The 17,469-nt window shown below is 39.2% G+C and overlaps 1 protein-coding gene across 1 annotated transcript in view; it reads right to left on the bottom strand.

Moving 5' to 3' along the window:
* The window catches only part of kcnma1a (potassium large conductance calcium-activated channel, subfamily M, alpha member 1a), a 176,066-nt gene that overhangs the window by 134,654 nt on the left and 23,943 nt on the right, over positions 1-17,469 (bottom strand). The gene's annotated exons all lie outside the window — the stretch shown is intronic.

Below are 17,469 nucleotides of genomic sequence, written 5' to 3'. Positions count from 1 at the left end.
GGCAGGGACAGATATGATTCACAGGCTCAGGGAGTCGCTGTGGGATTCTGGGGTTACATCCGCAGGGCTAGGCAACACTTCACAGTCAGGTGGGTGGATGAAAATACAGCCATCATGCGCTCAGTGGTGCAGCCTGATGCTTTAGAAGCTGCACTGGAGGAATCACTCATATTCAACTGAGGGGTTGGCAGGGAACTAACGCACTTGGGCAATGATGCATAGACAGTAATACCAATTTCTGCAAGAGCACAACCATCTTTTGAACATCTCTGTCTGCTCAGTGGAATCATGCTGGAACAGAATATCAGCATGATGTAAAAAGCTTTCTGTTTGGCAATAAAAACAAAAAAATATTACCCAGTTTATCCCAATGAAAATGGAGTAGAGATCATAAAATGGCTAGTTATGGACTGACATATCAAACAAATGGATATCTGACATTGAGATAACCTTGTCTGATTGGAAAATTAGAAGAAATTTCACCTCTCTGCTGTGTGAACTACAAAGTCTACAGACCTTGTCAATGCATAATAAACCATTTCTGTTTTTAATTTATAAATAAATAGTGTTTCCGCTACATTCATTCTGCCGTCCCGCCACACCAAAAATCCTCCCGCCACGGCTGCAGCTTCTCAGTGAGGTCCAATATTGTTACTCTCCAAGATCAATGTTCACATTATTATACTTTATTTGTAGATAAAGGTCTATGGTTTGCATAAAATGACTTTATCTTGCTGGAGTTTATTGCGTTAGTTCTGTTAGATTACAGCACTGGATTAGAGAGCACTATGAATTGTTCTTCATGCGCACTGTAACTGAAATTTAAAACTGTTAAAAGAAAAGGCTCAATAAACTGTTGCATAGATATAATACAGTAAACATCAAATATCTCTTCGCTTTGTGCTTTTAACTTTTCAATGCGAAGCACTGCACGCTGTGACTTCGGGTTGCTTCAAGTGCATCATTCTGATTCACTTCATATTATAACTAGAAAAACTTTTTCGATTAATCGTTTTTTAAAATGTGGTCAATTCAAAATCGATTCTCAAAGGCTATGAATCGATTTTTATCCCCATATTTATTTATATATCACCCAAAAGCCAGTATTAGTTTTCCTACACTTCGTAGGCTTGCAGCCTCCATGTTACTCTAATGCTGTAAGATTTTGTGTTTGTTTTACCTTAAACATAAAATAACCTGATCCTGTTTGAACAAGGCATGAGACTGTTCTGACTTTTTCAATAATCGATTTTTTATCTTGCATCAAAATCCTGTCTATTCATTGTATGCATTTGATATATATGGTTGGGTTCTGTTTTAATGTACCCAAACCTAAAATAATAAGAATTAATATACTGGTTTGTGGCTCTTAATGTCTTTTTATTAATTAACCACTCGTAAACTTATGTTCACTGTTCTTTTTTATAAATATAGGATTTGTGTTAAATCTATATTCATTGAGTCGAATCGAGAATTGAAATTGAATCTAATTGAGAGCTTGCGAATCGAAATCGAATCGGAACATCTGAATCGATACCCATCCCTAATTATAATACTTAGGGAGGTTTAAACACCTGGGGCAAGGGGGCTTGGCCCATGGGAATATCACTCATGGGCGATTGCCCCTCCCCCTGGGGAAATGGGCCTGCTACCAAAGCTGGAAAAAATCCTAGGGGAAACACTGAATAGAATAAAAAATGTGTGAATTCTATGTAAATCATAATGTCAGTAATTAAGTCTGTCGTGAACATTTGGTCTGTATATCAGCCATCCCGCTTTGAGGTATTAATATTGACATCAGTCATGAAAAAACGATATTTGACTTTAAACATGACTTTCTCACTGTTACAATTTTTTTTTCAAATAAACGCTTTGGAAGCAAAAAACAAATGCAACCGGTCCTACTTTATCCACTCAGAGCAGGATTCGAACCGGCATCTCCAGCACGGGAGGCAGGCGTGCTGAAAAGGACGCTAAAGGTCTCTAGAGTCAGTCCCTAGTGCGCCTCTTGAGGCCAGAGGAGTGAGGTTTACACAACATGAAATCTTCATTAACCAACAGCAGCTTTTATATCTGGGTGTAAAGCGGAACATGAGTCACATGTAGAACACAAAACCGACGGGAGCCGCTCTGGGGTGCGGATCTCTCGCACTGTATGAAGTGAAAGACAACTAGTTTTCCAGTCCATTCACACAGCGCAGGCTTTCTGAGAATGCGGCCTGAAAATGTAATGCGGTTGTCACTTCTGTAAATAACTGAACTGTATGTTAATTTAACCATATTAAGGACTCAAATACAGGACTGACGACTGCATTCTGCTGCTGTGTGAACGTTGCCTCAGACATGTAATATAAAATCAGGCTTGCACTTGTCTATAGTAAACCAACCGTTTGGCAGGTGTTGTCTAAGACTCACTTCACAATCAGGCTCTGGGTGGTAGGTCAGAGATAAAGATGTGAACATCCCTAGAGAAGTGCAGCACTCTGGAACTGCCACAGAGGATGCTAAGCTATGACGGAAAGATGTATGGTTCAGATGAGAGCAAAACTAATGAGAGTCTCAGGAGGAGAGAAACTGTTCCATCAACAAAAGGGAAGAACAAAACACACACGCATATGTGTTATAAAACTAAACTCCAGGACAAATGAAAACCACTGAGCATTAATAATCTACTTGCTCAATGCAGTCCTAGTTAAGCACTTGTTACAGGTGCTGTTAGCAGAAAGTACCAGGTTCTAAAGATAGCAAGGAAGAACAGTAATTTGTGGATGTTGTGTGAGGTGGTTTATCCCAGGACAGATATATCAGCCAGACCTCAGGCTATAGCATCCAGTGAGGTAGTTAAGACCATGTATCAGAGACTGGCATGCAGGTATTTTGAAGAGACTGGCACTGCAGGAGATCCAGACATGACCATCTGGCTGCAGAAGTTGACCACCGGCCCAGGCATACGGAGCAAAGGTTATGCAGAGCCATCAGACAGCCCATAAACTGACACTATAGTTAAAGCTAAAGTGATTCAGAGATACAAGTGGACTTGTAAGTGGACTCAAACTACTTTACAGTAGTAAAATCACAATACTTGTGTCTTAATTTCACTTGCAAAAAATGTTTGGCAGAAAACTGTACTTTCTGTGTAAACAAATTAGTCTAATTTCAAATTTAAATGTTGTAATCATCTGTCCACAAATATGTTGGAAATTATACAAATGTGAAAACAAAACCTAAGTGGTGTGCATGATGCATTCCCAAATGCACATTAAACTCACACATTCAGACATTGAGTTCGCTTCACTGTGAACTAAGCCGCTTTGAGACACCGGACCATAAACCTTATTTCACAGCCGCACCATCTTTGATTTTTTATGGGAATGAAAGCGAGCCTGTGAGTGACAGCAATACATCTCTTCAGTAGGTTGTACTGTTTTAATATTGTTCTGCTGACTAAACACTGCAAAAATATATTTCCAACAATTTCAGTAGACAATCCAGACAACATGAGCTGTGGAAAATTATAAGTGATCTAGGAGCTTCTTGCTGCTTTTTACAGCGGATGCAATTGAAAACACAGCAGGTTTATCCTTCACAGCCTCGCTTTCATATCCGTCATGGCGCTGCACTGAATAAGGTCTATGAGTAACTCAAGTGCAGCGCTTCGCTTTGAAACATGCATCGCAAAAGACTATACAATTATTTAATTAAATCGCAGCCTTTTGCATTTGATAATTCACGCAAGCCATATTGCTATTTTGATTCTGAATTGATTTATAGCCTATCCCATTATGATTTGCTAATGGGGAGGCTGGTTTTTCAATGATTTGATTTGTCAAAAAACATAATCAAGTAAACTAGTCCTAAAATGTGAGCTTGCTGTCCAGCAGATTATATTTTTCTGTCGTTCATGGGAACTTAACCTTCAATCCACAGTCCCTGCAGGAATAGGTCAACAAAGGTGTGCTCTGCCTGTCCATCAAACTCCAAAATATATCCCCATCTCCTCAAGCCTCCTCTGCCACATCGCACACATGCTTGGACCTGTCACTTGGTGTAAATACTGTAGTTGGTGTGCTGTGCCCACAGCGTGTACACTCGGATCAAGTTTCATTCTGATCGGATATCACCATGTGCTCGGCCTGGCCTGGAAAGTACATCTTTGAGTGTGTTAGCAAAGCCGATCAAGATCTGAATCTATTGAGTTAATGAGAGCTATGCAGGGAAACAAATATAAAATATAATGCACCTGGTGACAATCATTTTAAATCAAACATGTAAACAAATTGGGGAAAAAAATGTTTTGACTAAAAGTGGGCTTTATTTTGCTTTTAATTATTTTAATTGATTAAAAATAATAATAACAACAACAATAATAATAACAACAGACCTTTTTTTTGACTCACCAGTGTATGAGTAATCTCTTACATAAATGTAAACAAGTCGGAGTTTAACAAAAATATGGCTCAAATAAGGCCGTTTCATTTTTGGTTTGTCAGCCACGCTCGGGCAATCATACTGCACACTTGACAAACACAGTGTCAAGAAGTAATTTTGTCAAATGTAAAGCTGATTACTTAATAGAACCTTCATCCTAACTCCACCTAAATCACAGTTCTCAAGCGCCACATGTGAGAGGGAAAGCTGTGAGCTGAGAGAGGTGTGGAGGAATGAGCCGACTCTTCATGCGGGGAAAAGCCATGAATTATACATAAGGTCTCAAACTGATGGCTGTGCAGATTCGAGCAGACAATGTAAACAAGAAACAATTTCTACTTCATTTGAGCGCTCTGTGTGAACAAGTAAGAAGAGGGACTGTGGAACAGTGAGCCATGGAAAACTCCAGCAGCTATTTTTTCACCTGAGCTGCATAGGGCAAATCCAGCCCTTTTCACAATGCAAACTGACAGAAGGTCTTAAGCAGACCAAGACCCAGCAGTCAAAACATTGAATTTAGGGTGACCTTGTTTCCTGATCTCAACATTGTTTTTCTAACAATCTGTTCCAGGTCAGACGGGGCATTAAAGTTCAGCTAATTAAGAGTTCCCACAGCCATTTTTTGTGGCTTTATGAATTTGATCCATATATCTGTATCCATATCTATTCATCCATCTACATCTACCCATCCATCTATATTAATCTATTTATCCATATAGGCTACAGTGGTTGGACAATGAAACAAACACTGGCCAACATAGTGTTGGAGGTGTCATGACTATATATGGGCAGCGTGCTAGCCAATCTTCACTGATTTTTACATTCCATCAGTAAAAGCAGTGTGTGAAGGTTGAAATAGTAGAGCAATAGCACAGCTGTACATAACATATCGCAATCCACACAACATAATGGGAGACATATGGGAGTTCAAAAGAGGACAAATTGTTGGTGCACGTCTGTGACCAGGACAGTAAGTCTTAGTGGTGTATCGAGAGCTATGGTATCTAGGGTAATGTTGCCATAATCCTACATAGGATGAACGACATCCAACAGGAGTAACTGTCAATCCAAGAGGAAGATGTCTGAAATGGATGTCCGTGTACTAACCTGGATTGTATAAAAAGTGCAAATCTTGGGCTATGGACAACGTGAAACATATTGTTTTCTTATGAATCCACCTTCACTGACTTTCCCACATCCGTGGGAGTTACGGTCTGGGGAAGCTTAACACCCATAAAGTTGTGTGCCTAGAGTGAAGCATCGAGGTGGATCAATGATGGTTTGGGCTGCAATATCATGTCATTCCCTACTGTTCTTGATGGGCCAAGCTCCACTGCCAAGGTCAACCGAATCATTCAGTGGGACCATGTGGATCTAATGGTTCAAACATTGTACCCTTAAGGGGTTGCTGTGTCAGCATTATAATGCACCAATACACAAAGCAAGACTTGTGATAGAGTGGTTTGATGAACATGAAATTGATGAACATCTCCAATGGCCTGCATAGTCACCATATCTAGATATTTTTGAGCCACTTGGATTTTGGAGGAGCAAGTCAGAAAACGTTTTCCTCCACCAGAATCACATAGTGACCTGGCCACTGTTCTGGAAGAGGAATGGCTCAAAATCCCTCTGGCCACTGTGTAGGACTTGTATCTGTCATTCCTAAAACAAAATGATGCTGTATTGGCCGCAAAAGGAGGCCCTACACCATACTAAAGATGATTGTAGTCTAAAACCAGGTGTTTCAGTTTTCTTGTCAAACCCCTGTATTTATCCAAATAAATCAATATCTATTAGGGGTGTCACGATTCTCCAAATCCTCGATTCGATTACATTTTCGATTCTAAGGTCACAGTTCGATTCGATTCTCGGTTTTTACTCTTTTTTTTTTTCTCTTTTTTTTTTAAAGCACAGGTTGCCATGCCATTTTTAGACCAAACTTTTATGCATAATATCTGACCTTTGTTCGCAATGTACCACACTACATTGTCAAATTTAAAACATTTATTAAGAACATAATGTAACAATACTTATATCTTCAGTCAATTGGAAACTTAAGCAAAATAACCTGCGATCTAGTTTCTCTTTTGTAACTGCAGTCTTCTTCACAGAAGATGACATTCAAGTTCACAAACAAACAAACAAACAAACAGTTTAACAGATAAATCTATGCGTCGCGCAGAGTCTTTAAAATTCTAACACTTTATTCTCTGAGTGTACACACACACACACAGGCGGCGCCATTCGCCGTCTGTTCGCGGCGCCAGCAACGGCTCGGGACCTTGTTCAAAATTAATCGTGCCGCGCCACAGAGAGCGCCATTTACATAGTTTTATATTACATTTATTTTAAATTAATACATTTATATACATTTATTTGTCTCAAATCGTCAATATGACTTTGCTGCAATATAAGTTACATGTTTTACATTCATTTACAGAAATCAGCTGGTTGAATGAAAATTGCTGATGTTATCGGATTTTCAGGATACATTCAGTTAACGGACGTTAACGTTGTACAGTAGCCTCATAACATAGACATGATCTTAATTCCATAATCTGTCCTTAAACATAATATTGCAGGCCATAGACATGAAAGTGCGCGTCCGATGTACAATACCTCGAGTTGTCATAGACTCGACGCATCGCTTCTCGTCCGGTGGGTGCGATACCTCGAGTTGTCATAGACTCGACGCTTCTCGTCCGGTGGGTGCGATACCTCGAGTTGTCATAGACTCGATGCGGCGCTTCTCGTCCGGTGGGTGCGATACCTCGAGTTGTCATAGACGCGGCGCTTATCGTCGGGTGTGCGGCCCCCCGAGGAGGTTGACTCGCAGCATTTCAACACGCGTGTTTTTTTCTGCTTGACAAGCCGACCGAACGTGACATGGGGGCGTGGCAGCATCGACGATTCCATTTTTTAATTCGATGATCGAGATTGTGACTTAACTTCGATCGATTTCGATTTAAAATCGAAATCGTGACACCCTTAATATCTATCCATCCATTCATTCTAAGGGTGTCACGATTTCGATTTAAAATCGAAATCGATCGAAATTAAGTCACAATCTCGATCATCGAATTAAAAAATGGAATCGTCGATGCTGCCACGCCCCCATTTCACGTTCGGTCGGCTTGTCAAGCGGAAAAAAACACGCGTTGAAATGCTGCGAGTCAACCTCCTTTGGGGGCCGCACACCCGACGAGAAGCGCCGCGTCTATGACAACTCGAGGTATCGCACATACCGGACGAGAAGCGCCGCGTCTTTACAACTCGAGGTATCGCACACACCGGACGAGAAGCGCCGCGTCGTGTCTATGACAACTCGAGGTATCGCACACCGGACGCACGCACTTTCTCAGTTTATAACCTGCAATATTATGTTTAAGGACATTATGGAATTAAGATCATGTATGTTATGAGGCTACTCTACAATCAAATAAGTTGCTTAGTCTGCAGTCTGAAGCACTTTATCTCAGAGAGCGTCCGTTAACTGCATGTATCCTGAAAATCCGATAACATCAGCAATTTTCATTCAACCAGCTGATTTCTGAATGTAAAACATGTAGGCCTAACGTTATATATTGCAGCACAGTGTGAAGTCACGAGACAAATAAATGTATATAAACTATATTAATTTGAAAAAAATGTAATATAAAACTATGTAAATGGCGCTCTGTGGCGCGGCAGCATTAATTTTGAACACGGTCCCGTTGCTGGGCGCTGCGGACAGACGCCGAATGGCGCCGCCGGTATGTGTGTGTGTGTGCGCGCGCGCGTGTGTGTGTGTACACTCAGAGAATAAAGTGTTAGAATTTTAAAGACGTGGCTCTGCGCGACGCATAGATGTATCTGTTAAACTGTTTGTTTGTTTGTTTGTTTTGTTGTGAACTTGAATGTCATCTTCTGTGAAGAAGGGGTTACAAGGAGAAACTATTGCAGGTTATTTTGCTTAAGTTTCCACTTGACTGAAGATATAAGTTATTGTTACATTGTGTTCTTAATAATTTTTTTAAATTTGACATTTGGTCTAAATTTAAATTTGGTCTAAAAATAGCATAGTGCTTAAAAAAAAAAAAAAAAAAAAGTAAAAACCGAGAATCGAATCGAACTGTGACCTTAGAATCGAAAATTTAATCGAATCGAGAATTTGGAGAATCGTGACACCCCTAATTCATTCATTGACTGTGTTTGAACATGGCTAATATATGTATCCATCTATCAATCTATTACTATCCATCCATCCATCCATCCCTCTCTCTCTTACACACCTTCCATCATCTCTCTCTCTCTCTCTCTATTTATTTATATGCAAGCAAACAAAACAGATAAATGTTGCAGTAAATATAGTAAACTGCATGAAAGACTTTGCACATTTTGACAGCTGAAACAGGGTTGACTATTATATGACCTCACTTGGGAGTTGCAGTAATAATGAATGGCAGAGAGCAGGTCATGTGACCAAGGCTGATCTAACAAGACTTGGCTTTAGAGCAGCTGTTCCGGTGACTTCCATTTGGATCACTGGGGAAAACTGTACTCCATAGCGAGTGCTATTTTTAGCTTCCCCCAGGGAGCTGGGAAAAATAACAGTGATTCCGAACATGCTCTGTTTCCCGTTTGCTATTTTAATACCAGTACAATTAACCAATATCACAGTGTGACCATTTCAAACTACAACATTGTAAAAGAGATAGCAGCAAAGGAAGTAACAGGCCTACAAAATATATATATAATTTGTTTGCTTTTCTAAATTCAGAATGATACGTTTTGAAGGTGTCTGAGAATGTGCCTCGCTATTCACAAGTGATATATTGACACATTCATTTGGCAATTTAAAAATAGTTGTTTGGCAATTATACTAAAAACAAGGATAAACTATTTCCCTAGTAAGTCATTTATAGAGTATTACATCAATTCCAGATTGTCAGATCTCACCAGCAATCAGCACCTTATACAATCAAGGCAAGGGTCTACAACAAAACCTAAGGTAAAGGAGACCCCTGAGAACAATCAGCACTTACAAGCACTACGCAAAGATGCAGGCAAGACCATCATACACTGACTGACACAACCAGGTCACCCCCTGTGCTAAAAACACTTAGTTCAAATGGAAAGCTCTACAGAGAGTGGTGAAAAGTTAATTTAAGAAAAAAAGAAAAAAAAACTTATATAGGCCTAGGTCTCAAAAAGGTTTTGATAAGATATGTGGAGTTCTTAAATGACAGTAACATCAAGAAGAACATAGGCTGGAGGAAAATCAGTAATTGGAGGAGCTATAAAGAAACAAACAAGTCAACATCCTCTGATGGTCCTAAATTAGAGCACTAACCATAATTACAATCTACTTCTAAAATCAGAGGGAAATAATAGGTTAAAACACTAGCCTACTGTTCAACCTACAATCTGATTGGTTGTGATCAATATTGACCAACAAGAACACTAATTTAGGACTAGGCCGATGTCCTGCTCGGGTAAATCACATTAAGTATGGTGCCATAGAGGATTCTCGAGAGAACAGATTAGTAGATGAATTGCAGCAACAAAAAAGAGAATTTATTAGCTATTATTTTTATGTGAACTGCTTCTTTGAGGCAGAATCTTAAACCTCCCTTCTGTCTGATTCAGGTTTAGAGCTTAAAGCAGGGATGCCATGGGCTTGATTTGAGGATTACACAGGTATGAGACAACATAATCTATGCCTCTGGTTGGACGTGCCTGCCTGTGATGCCATACTATTTATATTATTATTATTCAAGAGTATCTTATCTCATTTCACACTCACACCAGGCCAGTAAAATAACATATAGTGTTGAAACATGAAGCCTCAGCACAGTACAAATCCCTGCTTTAACAGTTTTTTTGTGCATGAATGTTTTTAGACCGTCTCACTGGTGCCAATTGACCTTATTCAGAACAGTGCCATGACAGGTATGATAGACACAGCCTCGCTTTCATTCCCATTTAAAATGAAGATGGCGATGCTGTGAATAAGTCTAGAAACCAATTTGCATAACTGAAATGAGCTGCCATTTCTGTTGCTTATGAAAAACTTTAACATTAAACGGCAAATTTAATTTTAATTGACAGTGGTAGTTTCTGCCAGAACCAAATTCATCACGTATTTGGGAGAACGAAATTCTGCAATGCTTTGAACACAATTGTTTGGGAGAGCCTGCCCATTTCCATTACTGCTCAAGAACTCTGGAAACAGGTCGTGTCATCCTCTCATATCTCACCTAAAACACAAGCCAAACGCACAGGATGCACTGCTTGTGCATTAGTGCTACTCTGCAGAGCATCCAGGCCACATGTACTACTGTTCTCTACATGATTCATAACACCGTCCCATTGATACATGATTATCAGCCCCAGTGCTCTCAGATAAAGACACATTCTCTGATGAATGCTGCTGTTTCCCTAGGTCAGGACTCGGATCTCTGCTTCAATGATGTTCGCTGATGATAAACATGTACTAGTCAACATAAAAGTCTGTTGTCGTGGTCTACGTTGTGGATCCCTGCTGGAGCATCTGTGGTGGAATAATTGAGACCGGAGGGCTTCGGGAGATCTGACCTTGTTTTCCAATGCGTGTTACCTGCCAGCGGCAATGGCAGCTTGGAGTATGAGCAGGGTCCGGAGAAAAAGGACTGGCAAATGACGAGAGACTCAAGATCCGTGGCTTGGAGGAAAGGAAATACCTCTTTAAAACTTAAGAAATACCACCCTTTATGATGTGATGTTACTGAAGATTAAAGCATAAGATGAGCCTAAATGGTGCAGGACAGACAATCTGCATCTGATGGATTTAGTATACGAAACTAAGTGAAATCACCCACAAATAACAATAATACAGTTGTAATTTACTTATATCCACTCACACCACAGATTTATTACTTAAATTACTGTCCTCATTAGGAGCTAATGGTGCACTGTGGCTTTAAGAAAACACTGCCTAAAATAGAAGCAATAAAGATCTTCACAAATTCTCCCTGCAATAAACCAACAATCAGGTCATTCAATTATGTTCTTGACAGGGTGAATCTCTTTCCTCAGACACTTTAAAATGAACATTTCTGTGATGACAAATACCATTTCAAGCCAGTGGAGTAAAACCATAACATGTAAGAATTTAAGTGAACAGACCGTTGCTCCTCTAAGGGCATTTGACACATGTATGAACCCAAGGTCGCATCGCATGTAAATATTATGAATATTATTTTTTTAATACATTTTCTGAGTGTGAGTGGTGCATGCAAAATTTTCTTTGACATTTAATCACATTAACAATCATTTAGCAGATGGATTTTGATCCGACTTATAAACGAGGAAATACACAAGCAATTAATCATACAAAAGCCAACAACATTAGCAGTGCCACAAATTCCAGGAGTAAACTAGTATAGAGTAAAAGCTAGAGCAGATGGGTAGCTGCATAAATGTATAGAACTGAGATTGTTTTAATTAATTAGTTGTTTAATTGCATTACAAGTTGATTAAGTGCATAACAAGTCTAATCACATAGAATCAGGGATTTGACAAAACAAAACCTAAACCATTTAAACTCGGTGTGGATATCTAAATAGGAAAACACTATCAAATAAGCTCTCGATCAAAATCTTTTCTATTTATTAAGTTAAGAATTGAAGGAGTGGAGAACCTTCAAAAGAAAATCTCCCATTGAATTACATTTACTAGCACATGTCTCTGATGTGTCAGTGTTCCTGCAATTTCCTCTTGATTTCTCTCTCTCTGTCCCATAACACATTCATTTTGAAGGGCAACTCCATTTTTCCTATTGCTGGGAGAAAAAACAACTACTTTCAGCGAAGGGCATGGCTCCAGCAAATGTGTGTGTGTGCTTGGTGCAGTAATTGGTTCCCATTTCTCGCAGGGTGAGATTTGTGTCAGGGCTGGTTAGCTCTTCTTTATATCAGGAGCCTCAGAGAGCAGCCAAATCTCCACACCATGAAACTCATATCTAGGTTTCCAGCTCCTCAATCAGGGTTCAGTAAGCACAGTGCTGCATGTCACATGACTTCAGACTGACCTACACTCACATATGTGCAGCATTCGAGCAACTACACGACGATGGTATACACAGGATTTTTTTTCTTCTTTTATCAGATGTATTGTGAAAAAAAAAAAACATTACTTCATGTATGTCACTTGTTATTTCTGTTGTGAACTTTTGAAGACATCTAAACATGTTTTACACAATGTGCGAACTGCATCTTGACACGCATCAGTGTTATAATCCAAGTTTACCACAAGACACTTGTGCTGTCAATCTAGGCGTAGTGACTGAGTGCTCTTCCCACCCAACACAACAGTCTTTTCCAGCGTTGTCGATCAAGAATAGACACACAAACCCCTCAAGCACCGTAATGAGCCTTTCCTCTGATGACAGTATTACCGCGATCTGGCCCAACCATCTTCAAGCACCTGTGATGAACCGGCAGTCAGGTCAACCTTAACAACAGCTGAAATAAGGGCCTTATCTGCCATAGGAAGTTGACCTGGCTTCTCTTTGAGAAGAGTGCAAGCATAGTGCTCAGCAAATTGGCTTTAGACGGTCCTTTTTTTTTCAGATCAAAGACGTTCTCTAAGAACAGTGCTTAGAACAGTTTTCTTACTGAATTTTTTTAAATGACAAAGTTTAAAGTTAAGCTCATAAATATACAAGCAGCTCAGTTCCCTCTGGTGCGTATACTGTGCTGGTATCTCAACTGCTTACTAAGCTGCCAACAATAACCTATTCCAGGGCCGATTCCACAGCTTTAAATATTTCATGATAACATACGGTAACATGCAATACACAGAGTAGCCCATCTGTCCTGCAGAGCTTCATTCATAGGCAGAATAAATGTGAATTATTTCAGGTTCAGCTAATTCATTTCTTACCAGATATGCACTATCAACCGGTTTCACAGACAAGCCTAGTCCCAGACTAAAATGCATGTTTGAGCCGTTTTAACTAAAAGCAACTAGAACTGACATATCTTAAAATATGTCAGTGCCATTGTTTTGTCTCAAGATACACATCAGTAATGTTTTTCTAAGGAACATTTATAAAAGCTACTTAAATGTCCTAATTGAACCAAGGCTTAATCCTTTATTGTGAACTGCCACTTAGAAAAAAAAAAACCTCTCAACAACAAAAAAAACAGTAGCAGCACTTTTTATTTATTTTTATTCATGACAGTTTTGGTTGCATGGACTTTTTAATAGATGGACAAACATGATTAGAAAATATAAAAAATATCTACGTTTGTGTTCCGAAAAGGAACAAAAGTACATTGTACAGATGGTCAGATGTTCCTGCCTTCACTGAAGCACAAAATCATCTCAAACCATACTTAAGAACATGATCATCAGGTTTCACACATATACAGCTCTAATACTACACTTATTAAAGCAAATTAGGGACAACCCAAATAAGGCATTCTCAAAATCATCTACAACACAAATTTTCACTCAAATTGTTATGCCAATAATTTAATTTGTAATAATAATAAAACATCTATTAAGCATTTTCACTTTTGGACACCTGTATTTAATTTTACATATTGTTAGATACTGTACATTAAATTCAGCATGAAATGCAAGTTGGTGATATTTTTCCTGCCTATTGTAATTTAATTAACAATTATTTATTGAAAAACCTTATTTCAACATTGATGCAGATGCATTCACAGGATACTACTTAATTTATTCATCAAAAGTAATGAAATGCTACCTTGCTAAAGTCATCTATCACGTAAAGGCTGCTACATGCCTCTTAGCCCTTCATCCTGCCAGTCCAATCATAAAATACACAGAAGGCATAAATGTCAACATGAAAACAGTACAACTGTGGACGGCCCTCCAGAGAGTCCAGGGCCACGGTGACGGACAGACCCCTGATTACTGCACCAGACCCAGCAGCTTTCATTACTGCTATCTATGCTGATGCTGTGCTTTCTTCTCTGATGGATGAGCTAAAGGAGAGGTGGAGGATTATGGCTGATCACACTGTCATGTGAGGGACAAGCATGCATGGAGGGAAGCCATGGACAGATATTACTGAGGGACACAGCAGATGTCCCAAGATCATTACCTGGAAAACACTAGTTTCCCAACAGGAGCCAGATGGACAGTTACAATAACTACAATGTTTTTTTGCAACCATGCATTGTAACGGTGTACAGATATTGGCACATTTTTGTTGTCACATTGTCCCAGAAACTAATGCATGGACAGATTTTTACGTACAATAATAAATCCTAAAATTCTGCATTAATAACTTGCAGAATAAGTTGCGAGGATCTCCCGTTCTTGGCTCATTTTGAGTCAGACTTGTTAACTAGAGACCTCCTCTGACTGGATCATTTGAATCAGTGAGTTGTTGACTCAAGAACTGAATTGAATTGGTCCTATTCACAAATAAGTCAGAAATGAAATAAAAGTGAAATGATCTGATAGCATTCATTAGCACAGTTAAACAGAAGTGGACAGTAACAAAGTTTTTCTACTCTGGTAAAGTACAGATATTTAAAAATATTACTAAAGTACAGTAACAGAGTAGAAAAACTTTACTTATACTTAACTACATTCCAAAGTATAATATCTTACTTTTCACTCCATTTCATAAAAAATTGTCATTCCTCGTTATTTTGAACTGAAGAATAGTCACCCGCTCCAAGATGCGATAACCTATTAAATCTGTTCACAAATTCCAGTCAAAATCAGGTCGTCTACGAGTCATTTATCACCAGGTTCTCCACAAACTTGAGGTGCGATAAGGGGGAGAGGGGTGACGCTCTTTCGGGCCGCCCCCCGGTTCCGGTCACGGTCGGCCTTCCTCGCCGGCCTAAGGGCCGGCTATCTGGGTCCGATCAAAGTCCTGTGGCGCTGCGGTATCGTTCCTTCTAGGCGGGATTCTGACTTAAGAGGCGTTCAGTCATAATCCCACAGATGGTAGCTTCGCACCAGTGGCTCCTCAGCCAAGCACACGCACCAAATGTCTGAACCTGCGGTTCCTCTCGTACTGAGCAGGATTACTATTGCAACGACACGGACATCAGTAGGGTAAAACTAACCTGTCTCACGACGGAATTTGTGAACAGATTTAATAGGTTATCGCATCTTGGAGCGGGTGACTATTCTTCAGTTCAAAATAACGAGGAATGACACGCTTTTATGAAATGTAGTGGAGTAAAAAGTAAGATATTATGCCTTGGAATGCAGTTAAGTGTAAGTAAAGTTTTTCTACTCTGATAAAGTACAAATACTTTGTTACTGTCCACTTCTGTTTAACTGTGCTAATGAACGCTCTCAGATCATCATTTCACTTTTATTTCAATTCTGGTGTCCAAGTGGATGTCCATTTCCATCAGTTTGACCCGTTTACTCTTATCTGTGGACTAGCAAACAAGACAAGCAGGCATTATTCTGCTTATGGGGTAATCAGACAGCCTTGGTAACCTTTCATTTGAATTTTATTACATTCTTTTTGTGGTAGCATGCCATTTTTGTCCCACAGACAAGTTTCAACACTAAAAAGCTTGTGTGTTGTGTGTGTGTGTGTGTGTGTGTGTGTGTGTGTGTGTGTGTGTGTGTGTGTGTGTGTGTGTGTGTGTGTGTGTGTGTGTGTGTGTGTGTGTGTGTGTGTGTGTGTGTGTGTGTGTGTATTATATTCTACTACTCATTTTCTCTTAGGAGAAAACGTCTAATTTCATCCTTTTACATATCCACCAAAGATGAAAAGCTTTTTATATCATTAAACTGACATCTAACATAACAAACAATGATTCCTTCTGCCAGAGGCCGGCTAGAAGCGTAACACAAGATTCAGATAAGGCGCCTTTGAGTCAGAGGATTTCCTTCTTTTAAATCACTTGGTTTTAGGCCGCAAATGTCCTCTATTCCCCCTATTACTGCTTTTGCTTTAATCCATTTTAAACACTTTTTTTTTTAACTAATACAGTTTTTGTTTGTTTCTTAATACCCTGATTTTAGATGTTTTCCTCTGAATATCACCCTGGACGTGTGCAGAGCATGCTGCCAGTGCGATAGGTCAGTGCTTTGAGGTGAATTGAGCAGTGCTCTGCGGAGTGTAAACTGGGCCAAGGGGATCGACTGAGGCATTCTGTCTTCAGTCCTAACTTCATCACATTAGTTCACTTTCACGCACTCTACATCCTGTACACATGAACGACTCACTCAAGCTGTCTGCTTTGCTAATAGACTCATTTGAAGACCGTTATTATTATCGTCAATGCAATTCGACTCAAAACTCGCTTTGGTGCTCTGATTTTTAATAACAGTAGGTCTGCAGTCAGAATATATTTCATTGATCTAGCCTACTATTATAGTTTTTGTTATTATTTTGAATTTATTTTTGTATTTTGTGTTTTATTTTAATTTAAGGTAAAGTTTTAGTAATACTGTTGTGTGTATTTGCTGTTTTTAGTTTTAAGTTTTATAGTTGTAGATAATTTACTTTCATTATTTTAGTATTTTGACTAAAAATGAAAGAAAATTTGAAATGTTGCCTTGGCAACTAGCTGAAATGAGTTTATTTTATTTTAAAATATATATTATATGGAGGGCAGAAATTGTTGTATAAATAAGTACAGTATTTAGTGAAAGCACAATATATATGTGCTTTTATAAAGATTCAGAAAATAGAAAAGAACTGAAAGATAAGCACAGTTGAACTGCTAAGCCATGACCTAAAGGCAGCTGCCAAAGTGCATTATGGGAAATCTCTCTCAGCTGGGAGAGTCTGTTCCTGGTACTGCTGTTTTGAGATAAGAAAACATGGATTCTCCCTCAAGTCAGCAAAACGCACAGGCCACGCTAAAAAGAGCCCGGACTGCCCTATAATTTGGCCCTGCATTGTCTGAAAAAACAGTGAATAGAGGCTGCGTTAAAGCAAATTATGATAGAAGTGACGACAACATTCACATGAGATGATCTGAATCAATTCCTTTATAAACCAGCCAACAGAGCAGAATAGACACACACTAATCTCAATCAACTTTGCTGAGCTGC

The sequence above is a fragment of the Phoxinus phoxinus genome, assembly GCF_949152265.1.
Source record: "Phoxinus phoxinus genome assembly, chromosome: 14".
Lineage (NCBI taxonomy): Eukaryota > Metazoa > Chordata > Actinopteri > Cypriniformes > Leuciscidae > Phoxinus > Phoxinus phoxinus.
This window is presented reverse-complemented; position numbering and strand designations above follow the sequence as displayed.